Here is a 13,024-nt window from a genome sequence, read left to right as displayed (position 1 = left end):
CCCACCTTCACCTCCTTCTAGAAACCAAAGCTCAGTGCAACATCTGTAAGAACGCCTTGACCTTGTACCCAAAGATCGAGACATTCAGTTCTTGTTTCTAATGGAAGGCTGTTCCACAGTTTTAGGACCATCACAGATCTGAATTTAGCTTCAAAAACTAGACAGCCTTCTAACCCAAATTGTGGCAGCGTTCACAGGTGCCTTTGACTTGGTACATCCCATATTAAAAATGCACTCATTTCAACTTAACCTTTAAATCATTTACAGGCAATGGAGTAAACCCTAGAACCTGCTACCCTAGTAAACGTAAGACACTCACAGACATACAGGCGGGCATTATTGGTGAAACTAGACCCCACCATAATGGCAAGAAGAATTAGTGAAGTGCCAGATCTAGATCAGCATCTAGTGGCAATGAACCCAGAACTTGCTGTCCAGCAAAGGCAGAGCCTAAAGCCACAGTGACTTCAGCGAGTCTGGCAGAAATAAGTAGACCATAGTCCAGTGGTTTCCAAACCTGGTCCTGGAGGCACCCCAGCCAGTCAGGATTTTAAGATATCCATAATGAATATTCATGGGAGAGATTTGCATGCACTGCTTCCGCTGCATGCAAATCTCTCTCATGAATATTAATTCTGGATATCCTGAAAAACTGAATGGCTGGGGTACCTCCAGGATCAGGTTTGGGAACCAGTACCAGTTACATTTGCAGACAGAAGCAGTAGGTCTAGACAGCCAAGGACGAAATGGGGAAAACAGAAAAATAGAATATATAAAAAAAAGCTTAATCTAAATTTGTTGTTTGTAAAGGATATCAGTACATGCACGATCTTCAAAAATCCTGTCAGAAAAGGTATTGTCAACCATAGGTAATACAATATTAATTTAACAGAGCTATCACTGAAAAGGAGTTACAAATGCAAAATAAAAACTCCAAACAAATGCATTATATATATATATATATATATATATATACACAGTGATAAGTGTGCTCCCTGCCTAGAAATGAACAAATGAATTTCATCTATTTTGAAGTTCTCTCCCAGTTTGCCCTGGAAGCAGCTGTTGGTAAACATGACAAATATCATTGCTCACCGTGATCTGAAAGGTTTCTGGTGGTAGTAAGAAGACAAGATACACACACATGGGAAAACTCAGCATCACTTATGTCAATAAAATGTTACCCTTGCCAAATATGGCTGCTCCCAAAGGTGTAGAGAAACTACTGAAGGATTTCAACATATCCAGCTTCTTGTTCTCTGCCAACTTCTCGTGCCACATGAGACCTACTACAGAATACAGAAAGAAAGAAATGTTCCTTCCTTTCCAAATGAAACATTAGTACTGAATTCTCAAAAGGTAAAACAGAAACCTACCATGTTCCAATCACCTGTGAGAGGAACCATCAGTGGAAATACAGATCAGAGATGATACCTTCCATGATCTCCAGAACATGTACTTTCAGTGAGATCCTAGTAAAAGAGAGTGATTACCCCTGTACCACCCCAGGCCATTGAAAACGACTATATCAAAGGGGAGTTAACCCTGTTTGTCACTGCATGTGAAGAGACCTGGCTCAGTTCTACAGACCTACACGGCAACAGGGTTTGCGGGAATCCCGTGGAACCCGCGGGATTCCCGCAGGGATGGAAACAGTTCTGCGGGGATTCTGTGGAGATGGAAGCAGTTCCTGTGGGGTTCCCGTGGGGACAGAAGCAGTTCCTGTGGGGTTCCCGTGGGGACAGAAGCAGTTCCTGCGGGGTTCCTGTGGGGACGGAAGCAGTTCCTGCGGGGTTCTCTTGGAAGTGTATGCTGCACTTGCGCCAGCCTCTCACCTACCGTGTATCAAGTTCTTTGAGTGCCGTCTCCTCTTCCTCCTCCTTGCTTTAACAGCACAGATGTGGAAAGTCTCCATTAAGGAGGTGGTAGAGATACAAATGGTGATGAAATTCAAAAAAAGACAAGGGATGAATACAGAGGATCTCTAATTAGAAAATGGAAGTTATAAAAAACCTAAACATAAATGGCTGCATGCGTGTGGATGTGTCGAGTGACACTTAGATGGTGACTCTGGTGTGATGAACTAGGGACGATACGGTCTGTGTCTCATATATGACAATCTGGTTTAGGATGGGCTGGAAAAGGCTTAGACAGCAACTTTAGTGGCTGGAACATGAGGACAGTGCTGGAGAGACTTTTACAGTCTATGTCCTGCAAATGAGAAGATGATTAGGTTGGAGTGGTCTTCGAGGGCAACTCCAGCAGTTGGAACATAAGGATAGGGCCAGGCGGACTTCTATGGTCTATGTCCCAGAAACACCACAGAAAGACCATAATCAAGTATATAATATCACATTCAAGATCGGGTGGCAGAGCCGGTGGTGGGAGGTGGGGATAGTGCTGGGCAGACTTATATGATCTGTGCCAGAGCCGATGGTTGGGAGGCGGGGCTGGAGGTTGGGAGGCGGGGATAGTGCTGGGCAGACTTATACGGTCTGTGCCAGAGCCGGTGGTTGGGAGGCGGGGATAGTGCTGCGCAGACTTATACGGTCTGTGCCCTGAAGAGCACAGGTACAAAGTAGGGTATACACAAAAAGTAGCACATATGAGTTATCTTGTTGGGCAGACTGGATGGACCATGCAGGTCTTGTTCTGCCGTCATCTACTATGTTACTATGTTATTCATTGTTGATTTAATCATGAATTGATAATGATTGTGACTATTGGGCAGACAGGATGGACCGATCCAATTTTTATCTGGTGTCATTTACTCTGTTACTATTAATCCTCTCTGCTCCCAGGCTGATGCGCAGACCTCAGCTCTGACATAGGCACGAGCATCAAATGTCACCTGACCTACTGGTGCGTGCATGTGGCGATCTCTTAGCACACAGTGCCAGTGAATCAGAGAAGTCTTACATGTGCACACCAGAGTGTTCCAACTTCCATTCCTTCCTTGCCTGAAGTGCTGCGGCTCAAACCCAGAGAGAGAGACTCAGAGAGCCGACAGGATTTTTTTTTTTAATGTACCATTAAGTTCTTGTGGGACTGAGTGAGGACAGGTTAAATTCTTGCAGGGATGGGCAGGGAAGGGATGGGTTAGATTCCCCAAGAGGATGGGGGGGGGGGGGGGTTAGATTCCCTTTGGGGACGAATGGGGATGGGCTGGATTTCTGTCCCCGTGCAACTCTCTACTCAATTGTTACAGAAGTTGCTGATCACAGGTTAACACTAACACACCTGGATTTTTCAGCCTCTCTTAAGACCCAGAGACCTCAGCAGCAACCAACAATGAGAATCACCCCCAACATTTAGTGTTCTTTGGTAAGGGCTACTGCCCCACTCCCATATACTGAAAATGCTCTCATTCATCCAGCATCCGCAGATCACTGCCATATGCCGCTGTGCTCAGGGAAGACTGTTCGGAATGTCAGGTTAATCCGGGCTTCCCGAGTATGGTACTCCTTCGGCACAGGATGCTTTAAATAAAGAGACAAAAATGGGTTAACATATAAACTACCCAACCTCCACACAACTGGGTAACTCGCAAGACTGCTAAAAACTCACATTTTAAGATTTAGAAGTCAAAAATATTTCCTATATCCAATTTAAGAAGTGGTTTCATGTTTTTGGAAGTCAAGATTATAAAATTTAAATAATGTAGTTTTGAATAGTAAATTTCTCTTCTGAGTTCTAAAGGATTTTGACAAACATTTTTGAAGTGTGATCTGTTAGTGAAAGCCATCCGTGGGTAAGTATGCTGGCTGCTTTGCTTAATAAAAAACTGTTTTACTATCCTCTGATCTGCCACTGTGATATTGTCTCTGTGTATGTGCAAGCTCGTCTGCTCCCAGTAGCTCTGGTTTCAATGATTGCTCTGCTGCAAAGGTTCTAGGTGCTTGAGGCTATGCTTCATTTTTTTTAATGTCTGCCATTTTCCTCCTGCTCCTTTGGACTATGAGCTCAAATATAACCAATCTCTATTGGGCTATGGTTGACAACTACCCAAGGATTTGCCTTCATTTTATTTCTCTTTGCCAAATTCTGTCCCACTATCACACTGAATGTCCTCGGTCAGGGGACACAAAATATGTCTCTTTCAGGAATCTGGATAAGATGGACCCTAAATGTGGAAAATAGATGTCTACATTCAGCGATGGCTGAGACATACTTCACCCCTCACCAACAGGCTATCAATGCTGCCTGCACAGCAGAGTACCTATATGGTTTGTGAAAGTGGCGTAGCCAGACCTCAAAGTTTAGGGGTCCGGAGCCCTAAGTGGGGGGCATAATTTGGCCTGCCTCCCTGCCGCAACTCCACATACCTTTCTACAGCGCTGTTTTCTACGCATTGCCTGCCCTGCTACCCCTCACATCACACATGCTCAGTTTCACTAAAACCGAGCATGCGAGCGACATGAGAGGAAGCAGCACAGGCAATACACAGAGAGGTGCCCCCGATCCAATTGCGGGGAGCCCAGAACCCATAGCTCCCCCATAGCTATGCCACTGGTTGGTGAGTCCAAACCAAACAACTTCCACCCTGACCACCTATTTTCTGATGCAATGTGGGGCCCCAAGTGGCCAATTCTATTCTGCTGCCTATGCTCCACAGCCGCCCTACCCCCAACTGATCTGACCCACAAACTAAATGTTGCTTCTCTTTATGACAGAGCCACAAAGACTTGAGGCTGGCTGGGAAATTACTGCTTCCTGATTGAAGAAGGAATATAAATGATGGGGTTGGCTACTGTTATGATTTATTCATTAATATTTTTCTTTCTCTAGCCTTAGAAGCTGCTAATATTCCCCATTATGTGTCTTTACTTAAAACACATCTATATGAAATGTCTCCAAAACAGTAATCAATATACTGTTCCAAGATTAAGATTTCTCTCTCTAAGAATTATTTTTTTAAACCACATTTTCAACCTGAAGGCAAATTCTCTACGATAATGCCTCGTTTCCCTTTTCTGAGCATGCAGTGCTACTTAGGAAAATCACAGTGAGCTTGTTCAGGATATGATGTCAGCTTGGTCAATAGACAGAAAGGCAAGAACAGCTTCATTTCTCGCCCTACACCACCCCATCTGAATACTCTCAAACACTTATGCATCCCGGTTCCATAAGTGTGAGTGGGTGAAATCCTGAAAATAAAAAGCTGAAAATAAATTAACGTCTTAGCAAGGTCATGGAGAATGATATGAATATGTCTTTCCTTGAGACTAATATATAGTTTTGCACTTTTTTTTTACTCCATCTCACATTTATTTGCATTCACCAAAACACAGAGGCAGGAAAGGGAAACCTATGTTAAGGAGTAGACAGTCAAAGAATGAAAAAAAGGCAATTACTGCCATAGGTAAAGGAAGTCATAAAGAGAGATGGTCACTGCTGGAGGTTCTGACTAGTAGTCACATAGTGAAGCAGGGACAGACACTGCAGGTCATTGGCAAAACTGTGGTTTTAAGAGGATGTCTTGGTACTGGAACAGCAGTTTTGTATTCTGCAGCATCTCTAAGGGGCATTCTCAAAATATGTTGGACTGTACCAACAGAATGGGGATGGTTACAATTAAAGCAGTTTACATATTATACACAGTTACTTATTTTGGAGGATTAAGTGATTTCCCTAGATTCACAAAGAGCTGCAGTGGGAATTGAATCAACTTTGCCAAGATCAAAGCCCGCTGCACTAACCACTAGGCTACTCCTCCACTCCACATTATGGGTGCTTGAGAAGAGGTTTGAGGTGCACTGGCAGAACTGTGTGTGAGACTCAGTATTAGAATGGCAGGTGGTGCTAGGGTGCCTGACGGAGGCGTGTTGGCAGAACTATCTGTGGGGCTCAGCCTTACATTAAATGCCTCAGAGTATCACACAGCCATCCCACATCATCTTATAATTAGAATATGGTTATGTTTTTTTTAAATATCAAGCTGAAATTCTGGATTCACAGTCTGCAGAAGAGCCAGGAGCATTTAATTCTCTCATCCCTTCTTCTGTTTCCCTGGTTACAGGCAGTGAGAGAACTTTCTTTGTTCCCGTTTTAGTACTGCACTGGCTGTGTGGTGCTGGGAGATATTACTGGCAGCAAGAAAGAGATGCATGTGCCAAATTTCTCCTCAGTGCTATCCCTTTCCCGGATTACTAGCAGCAATGTTCATTCTTTTTCCTTGCCAAACTTGTCTGAAGCACAGTACTGTATCTATCGACCCTCGTATAGGCAGCCTTATAATGAGGTCATTACCCCATCATACAGGTTTAGGAGGGATACGCTTATCGTAAAGTAATGATGGATCGCTATTACAGAGCTGCTTAATCTGACAGACTACCCCATCAGAGAGCCTTATGCTCATACCAGAAACAGCATAAAAGAGAGGAGCCAGGCTATAATAAACAGACACGTGGAGGGGCATAATCGAAAGGGACGCCCAAGTTTTGCTGAGGACGTCCTTGCAAAACGTCCTGATGGAGGGGCGGGGAAACCCGTATTATCGAAACAAGATGGACGTCAATCTTTTGTTTCGATAATATGGTCGGGGACGCCCAAATCTTGAAATTTAGGTCGTCCTTAGAGATGGTCGTCCCTAGACTTGGTCATTTCTGATTTTCGGCGATAATAGAAACCAAGGACACCCATCTCAGAAACGACCAAATGCAAGCCCTTTGGTCATGGGAGGAGCCAGCATTCATAGTGCACTGGTCCCCCTGACATGCCAGGACACCAACCGGGCACCCTAGGGGGCACTGCAGTGGACTTCAGAAATTGCTCCCTTACCTTATGTGCTGAGCTCCCCAAAAATCACTATGTACACCACTACCATAGCCCTTACGGGTGAAAGGGGGCACCTAGATGTGGGTACAGTGGGTTTGTGGTGGGTTTTGAAGGGCTCACATTTACCACTACAAGTGTAACAGGTAGCGGGGGGTGGGCCTGGGTCCGCCTGCCTGAAGTGCACTGCACCCACTAAAACTGCTCCGGGTACCTGCATACTGCTGTGATGGACCTGAGTATGACATTTGATGCTGGCATAGAGGCTGGCACAAAATATTTTTAAAGATTTTTTGAGGGTGGGAGGGGGTTAGTGACCACTGGGGGAGTAAGGGGAAGTCATCCCCAATTCTCTCCGGTGGTCATCTAGTTCGGGCACCTTTTTGTGCCTTGGTCATAAGAAAAACAGGGCCAGGTAAAGTCATCCAAGTGCTCATCAGGGACGCCCTTTTTTTCTATTATGAGTCGAGGACGTCCATGTGTTAGGCATGCCCAAGTCCTGCCTTCGCTATGCCTCCGACATGCCCCCGTGAACTTTGGCCGTCCCTGTGACGGAAAGCAGTTGGGGACGTCCAAAATCCGCTTTCGACTATACCGATTTGGACTACCGTATGAGAAGGACGCCCATCTTCCGATTTGGGTCGAAAGATGGGCGTCATTCTCTTTCATAAATAAGCCTGATAGCGAATGAGCATCTTGTAACATCTACTGCTTACATGCTTATGAACAGCCTTGTAATGAAGACTGATGAAGTCAGAGTTTAGAACTCGAGAACCATGCAGTGACTTACAACCATTTAAAAACAGGAATGTTAAGATACCATATGATATGAATACGAAACCAAAAAAGAAAAAAACATATGGGGAAATGTTTGGAGATTAAAATAACCCTGCGAGGATTATTTTCAAAAATCTGGAAGACAGTCTGCTCAGCATGTGACATATCACGCTACAGATTCCCCAACCAGCAGTAGGTGTGCGCATGACACACAGCAAAATGTACTGGCAAGAAGAACTACAACCACTCAGCAGAACATTCAGGGTACCAACACACACCAACATCCCTAAATCTGTTCAGTGCTGCTGGTCTCTGCCCACTGGTGAAGAGTGTACCTCTCCAGAAATGCCTCTTAGCAGGAAATATTTTCATTCTAAATAGAATACTGGAGGTTCAAAATTAGCAGCTCAGACACACTATGAGCAGGGGCATAGCCAGACTTCGGCGAGAGGGGGTCCAGAGCCCGAGGTGAGGGGGCACACTTTAGCCCCCCCCCCCGTGACACCAACCTCCCCTGCCATTTTTGACCCCCCCCACGCTGCCGCCACCACCAACAACTTTGACCCCACCCCCTGCCGACGACCCTCTCGACCCCCTCCCGCCGCCACCGTCGGCTACCTTTGCTGGCGGGGGACCCCAACCCCTGCCAGCCGAGGTCCTCTTCTTCCAGCGCAAGGCTTCATTCTGTTTCTGTGAGACTCACAGAAACAGAACAAAGCCTTGCGCCAGAAGAAGAGGACCTCGGCTGGCGGGGGTTGGGGTCCCCCGCCAGCAAAGGTAGCCGACGGTGGCGGCGGGGGAGGGTTGGTGGCGGGAGGGGGGGTCGAGAGCGTCATCGGCAGGGAGGTCCAGGGCCAAATCTACAGGGGCCCAGGCCCCTGTGGCCCCACATAGCTACACCACTGACTATTAGGAATATTTTCAAAGCACTTAAAAGTTACTGTACATAGTAACTTATGGAACTTTGTAAGTCTAAGTGTTTTGAAAATGAGCCCTAAAATCATCTTAGCTCTTGAAGTCCTGGCACACAAACACACACAAAAAGAAACTTTGGAAACAAAATATACTGTCAGTTTGGTAAAGGAATGTTTGGAAAAGTTCCCTTTCCTTGAAATAACATTTACTATAGATAGTGTTCTTGCTTAGCAGAGCAGTATTTTGGTCTTTAGCTGCTATCATCTACTACAGCCCGTTCACGCTAGCCACGTGTTTGGTATTCAAAGCTTCCCTTATTCACGGTAAATAAAGTGTAACCCATTTTTGCTATTCAAGGCATTTTCACTTATTCACAGCTATGCACAGTATAGTGCAAGTGCAAATGAAAGTGTGTTCCATGAGGAAGAAGATACTCTTAGAGCTGTGGGTGAATACTGTTAAATCAAAAACCTGTACATTCTGCACTTTTACAAAAAAACGTATTAAAATACATTTATAAAATGCACAATAAGCAAACTGTTCTTTACAAGGATACATGAAATGATGAGTTTATGGTGTTCACTGTACACTTTTGCTACCTATCAGGGTCACAAAGAAACCTAACCCCCTTATTCCCACAGGATCAATGGTTCTGTATTTGCATTTTTGGTATTCACAGGGTTTTCTAGGAATCTAACCCCAGCAAATTGCAAAAATGGGCAACTCCAGTCCTCGAGTGCCACAGGCATGACAGGTTTTCAGGACACCCACAATGGACAGCACATGCAAAATTTGCATGCATATCTCCACTGTATGCAAATCATGCATATTTGTGGATATCCTGCAAATCTAACCTGTCTGTGGCACTTAAGGACCAGAGTTGCCTAAACATATTATGTAGTACACGTAACTTATCAAGGTGTGCTTGGAACCTGCTTTAAAAATCAGACCTGCAGTACAGCACAATGTGAAATATTTCAGTGTCTTTCTGCCACATTGTCTTGATCCCTGAGAATCATCTCTCTTTCTATAGGATGCACAGAAATATTCACTTGGCACCAATACTTCTTTTAATAATGCTGTTCTCATATTTTTCTCCTCTCACTGTGTTCAATTTTCCTGAATCAAACTTTTTATTGGTTGGAATAGGAATGGCCCATCTGATCACCTCTTCATGCTCCACACTTCTCCCAGAGTTGTAATCATAGTGCTTTTATTTATTTTATAAAACATTACATGGTTTTAATGATATTACTCAATTCTGGTACAGCAACACTATAGTGTTCGCACAGTTTTCAGTGGACAAGTTGTGCAACCTTATAACTTTTCTGACATCACCACATCAAAACCAGCAATGAGATGAGTAACTGTGTCCTTTCTTAGAGCTTTGTGACCCCTGCATCTGAGCCTATGGGCCACGGCTAGAATACCTCCCCCCCCCCCCCCCACACACACACATACAAGCAGAACAGCATGACTCAACACATGATTTGGAGACAAAAATGTTAGAGGCTATAACTTAAATGGCCAGGCTTTTTCCTCATTCGAAAGGTGCGTGTATGATGTATCTCTAAAACTAAATGAAGCAATGACTGAGCTCTTCCCCAGTGAGGGCTCACTATCGCTGTGCCAGTCAATGCTATCCTTATTCCTGTACAGATTTCCTTATTCCTCCACAAATTAAAAAGCAGGGAGTTGAAGGCGTATCCAGTGACCTCCTCAATACGATTCTTCAGCTTAATCAGCAGGGGGGGGAGCCACTGAGTGCATCCAAAGAGGCAGAGAACAATAATACATACAGTGTAAAGGAGACAAGAGGAAAAAAAATAGATGAGAGAGTAGAAAGGAATATCCCATTATACAAAGCAGTGCTAGAGAAGGGTAGACAGTGTGGAGATGAATGAATAATTGCAGATCTGTGTAGAAAAATATGCAGAACTGTAGTGTCCCTCATTCCCTCTACAAATTATAGTCCATGTCAGGCAGGAACAAAATACGTGCATGAGGATTCGGCTGCATCATGGTTTGGGCGTAAGTTTAAGGGAGCTCTCCATACCAGGCTGTCAGCCTTGGCTCCTGATAAAATCCATCTGCAAGAAGGAGAGACTATGAGAAAAAGTTAATAGAAAAACCATGCCATGTGTCTACCCAGTATATACACAATCACAGGATGAGAGAGGCGCTATCACAGAGTATGAGTGCCCTCTACTGGACAATCTGAATACAACAATCAAGCAACACCAAAGAACTTCTAACGTAATAGTTCAGCGACCGCCCTGTTTGCTAATGATGTGGAATGTCTGGCTATTAATTTTATTACCTGGCCTGCATGACAGCTTCCAAATGAAAAGATAATAAAATACTAAAGCTATTAATTTGTAAACATAGGCACAAGCAGATGAAATGACTTGTTCCAAGGTTAGGCAAATACAGTTAAGGTGAAGTCAGGGTTAGAAAAGAGTAAAGACAGTGCCACAGAGTCATTGGCAGAGCCAAGATCTGAACTATGGCAGAAAGTTGTAAAATAAACTTGTCTAAGTCATTTTCAAAGCACTTGAAGTACCATAACAACCTATTGTACTTTGTGTGTCTAAGTGCTTTGAAAACGAACCCCTAGGTCACATAAGGATTACTGACAAAGCCAGATTTCAACTGAAATGGCAGGGGCTCTTCTGGCCTACAATTTCATTGCCCTTACTTTTCTTCTTAAGAGAGCTTAAGAAATCACTATGCTTACTTTGTCTGAAATTTGTTTTCTGACTCCATGGAATCTCCTTCTGGAGATGCTCAAACATCCAGTCTGCTTCTTTCAGATCAATGAAAAGAGGGGAAGAGATGCAGCCTGGTGCAAGAATCAAAGGAATAAATCACAGCTGTAAATAAGAAGAGAGAAGACACTAATTAAAAGTAGTTTAAACCAACCCTACCTGGAGACTCCTGCTGCAGATATATCACAGAATAAGAAGCATTTAATACGCTTCAATATTAAGATAAAGTGGAAGCTGAGATATTCCTTCTTGCTTATGTTGTGTCAGAGTTGGGCATATGTATGCTGAGTATCAAAGCATGTGAAAAAAAAAAAACCAAAGAAGCTAGAGGGTAAAACAGCGACCTCTGTTGGGTTTTAAGTGCTATTTAAGCTCAGTTTCAGTTCAGTTGCTTTTGCAATCAAGACAGACATTCTTTTTAGGCATCAACAGTCAATATCAGAATTTTCAATATCAATCAATGCATCAAAAGTTAGTTACACTACACTGTGACACCTGCTGACCCTAGGGATGTGTGTTCTGTGAAACTGGCTTCTCCCTTTCCCATGTCCTTTAACACCTGCTGTGACCTGGGATACTCTTTCCTGTGTACTGCATGCTTTTTTTCTTTCCTAGTGATATCCCTGCCTGAATGCTGTGACTTTCATGCCTCTTATAACTGCCATGCACTTACTCAATCACACGTAGTTCAGGAATTCTGCGTGTTACCTGAAAGAAAGCAACAGAATTTTAGCATGCTCCTGTGTACACAGCACAGCCACCTAGTCCTGGAATAAACGTTAAGTTGCTTTTGTGAAAATGGAGCAACTGTTGAAAGTCATTTAATGCCCTCACTGCATTTCATTTTCAGTAAGTACAAGGCTCCCTGTATTGGTAGCAGCAGTATCCAAAGTCCTTAACCTGAGTTACCGCAAGCTTTATATATTCTATTTTGTTTCATCTATCAGTGTTTATGATTAACATCAAAGCGATTGGCTGATAAGGCTCTCAATCAAGCCAGATAGAAACATGGGTGTGATATCACTGAGATATCACATATTTTAAAAGAAATCAAGAACTTTCATGCGAGGTAAACAGTGACAGTCCCAAGGTCAGACCTGAACACTGGTGAGGGCAGGAGAACATGGGCTGAGGATGCCAACTTTTTATCTCTCTAGAATTAGTTGAGAGAGGACATAGAAAAGCAGTAATTGGGCTTAAAAAAGATTTGGACAGGGACAAGTTTACAGCATCAAATCTACCTACCTTTCAGGGTCCTGCTAGGTAACTGTAACCTAGACAGACCACTGTTGAAAAAGGATACTAGGCTTGATGTGCCTTCAGTGTGACCCAATACAGCAATTTTTATATGCTTAAGTCAGCATTGCACAGCAACTGAGGTAAAACAGAATGCTGTCAGCAGTATATATGGGTGTGCTTTTTCTCTCCATAAAGCATGTATCTAGAACATTTAAGGTTTTTTTTTCCTTCTGATTGTAATTTTATCATTTGTCCATTCCGTATTAATTTAGAAAAGCAGTATATAAACCCATCAAGAGGCAAACAGCTCCCTTCTAAGTTAATTATGCTCTTAATTCACTTTGAGAATGCCTCTGCATTTTGTAACTTGGAATTTATAACTAAAAGAAATTTTAAGCCAAGAATTCCTAGAAGGCAGCTCAACACCTAAATCTCTGCACATCCATCTTACTACTACTACTAATCATTTCTATAATGCTACTAGATGTAAGCAGTGCGGAACACATTATATGCAGGTACTTTCTCTGTCCCTAAAGTGCTCACAATCTAAA

General features: G+C 43.5%; 1 long non-coding RNA gene across 1 annotated transcript; it reads right to left on the bottom strand.

Moving 5' to 3' along the window:
* Positions 1-9,948: 9,948 nt before the first annotated feature.
* LOC115467964 lies at positions 9,949-12,318 on the bottom strand. Its single transcript, XR_003941794.1, has 3 exons — positions 11,908-12,318; positions 11,204-11,339; positions 9,949-10,556 (listed from the first exon to the last, which is right to left on the bottom strand). It is a non-coding gene; the product is annotated as an uncharacterized LOC115467964 (long non-coding RNA).
* Between the last annotated feature and the right edge of the window lie 706 nt (positions 12,319-13,024).

The sequence above is a fragment of the Microcaecilia unicolor genome, chromosome 4, assembly GCF_901765095.1.
Source record: "Microcaecilia unicolor chromosome 4, aMicUni1.1, whole genome shotgun sequence".
Classification (NCBI taxonomy): domain Eukaryota; kingdom Metazoa; phylum Chordata; class Amphibia; order Gymnophiona; family Siphonopidae; genus Microcaecilia; species Microcaecilia unicolor.
This window is presented reverse-complemented; position numbering and strand designations above follow the sequence as displayed.